This window comes from Loa loa (genome assembly GCF_000183805.2).
Source record: "Loa loa unplaced genomic scaffold supercont3.370, whole genome shotgun sequence".
Classification (NCBI taxonomy): Eukaryota; Metazoa; Nematoda; class Chromadorea; order Rhabditida; family Onchocercidae; genus Loa; species Loa loa.
In genome coordinates this window covers 53,540-55,450 of record NW_018108550.1, presented here as the reverse complement: position 1 = coordinate 55,450, position 1,911 = coordinate 53,540, and positions in this window count along the sequence as shown.

The window sequence follows — 1,911 nt, the reverse complement described above, 5'->3', positions numbered from 1 at the left end:
GAAAAAAGGAATGATATTCCTCAGAGAGAAAAAAAAAAAGAAAAACGAATTACATTCATTACATTTACCTGGCAATATTTATTAAAATTTAGTTATTACATTTATTGCAATTTACTTATTTTCAATATTTTTTGTAATTTGAAATTTTATTTTTAGATTTCCAAACTACCCATCTCAATTAATTTCATTTATTTCAAAATCACAAATATTTCAATAAATAAATAAATTGAATACAAAATAGTTAATCGAATTATTTTTTATTCTCATTAATTTCTGTTAATTCGAAATCTCATTAATTTCTGTAATCCATCCATATTAAAATGATTATCAAGCAAAAAAAAAAAAGTCTCAAAGTTATGTCAGGATAATGATCATTTTTCAAAAATATTGCTCTCCTTTTTTTTTTCTGTTGATCAAAAATTAAGAAAGATTGTCAGGTAAATTAACACCGTATGCTATTAAATAATTCAATTTCGTTATAATTTACTATATTATCCTTTATTGGGAATTTAATTTGTATCTGATCATCAAAATGTCATCAAATACTTAGTATCTTGCAATAATTCAAAAGAAAAAAAAAAGAAATCATTGAAAATTATTTCAAATTAAAATCTTTTCGCATCAAAAAAAAAAAAATCTTTTACACCGAATGTTTTAATATTTTTTTTGCTTTTTCAGTTTGTTACCAAAGTTTTCGCTTTTCAATTCTTTTGAATATTTATAAAAGATGCAATTTTTCTTTGTAATTCTGCGACAGTTTTTTTTTTCTCCTTCTAAATTATAATTTTAATTCATTGATTTTAAAAATTTTGTGTAGAAAACATGTTCCCTTTTGAAGGTCATTCATATCCTGTCTTTTTTTTTTTTTTTCCTGGCCATATCATCCAATGCCTACAAACATTTTAGTTCCGAGAAAATTACACATTATTTTTTCGTGTCATCTTAATGATCATTTAAATGATTATTGAATTAATTTTACAACAAATACAAATTTGCTCAAATTTGAAAATATCATTTCAACAGTTTGATATTCTCATTTATTTTGATCTTGTATTAATTTTTTTTCACGAATTTATTTTTCAAATTTAAATTTAATCTAAAATTATTTATTTTTACCGATTTTGTATATATTTTCCATCGTAGTTTGAGAATTATTTTACAAGTCGCTTTGACAATATTTATTATATAATGAAAATGATTGATAGCATAAAAAAAAAAGATTGATTGAATTAAATTAAACAAAAATCAAATTTTAACAGCATAAATTCATTTATCTCCTCTTACAAGTTATATTTTAAAAAAAAATTTGTGTTAATTTTATCTTTCTTCAAATTTTATTTATTTAATTTAAACGATTTGATATTTTAATATTTATTTGATTTAAGCTATTTTGGTATTCTTTTTTCTTTTTTTGTAAGAAAATAAGTTTAATTAATAATTTCATCATTTTTTACTATCCTATTGACTGCTTAGCCAAAATTTTATGAAGATTATTTCATACTTTGTAAAAATTTACACCATATTAGTGATATTTTTTTTTCTACAACATTATGCTCAAAAAAAAAAAACCATTAAATAGATTTAAAAACCTGAAAAAATTTTCTTCCCCACTAGAAATGTTAGTTTTTATTAAAAAAAAAAAGAAATAGTAATAATGTAAAACAAATTATTTCCTATATTATATTTTTTTTTGCCCTATTACATATTATTTCCTATACATTATTTCGCATATTATTTCCTATATATTATTTGGTATATTATTTCCTATATATTATTTCGTATATTATTTCCCATATATTATTTGGTATATTATTTCCTATATATTATTTCCCATATATTATTTGGTATATTATTTCCTATATATTATTTCCCATATATTATTTGGTATATTATTTCCTATATATTATTTCG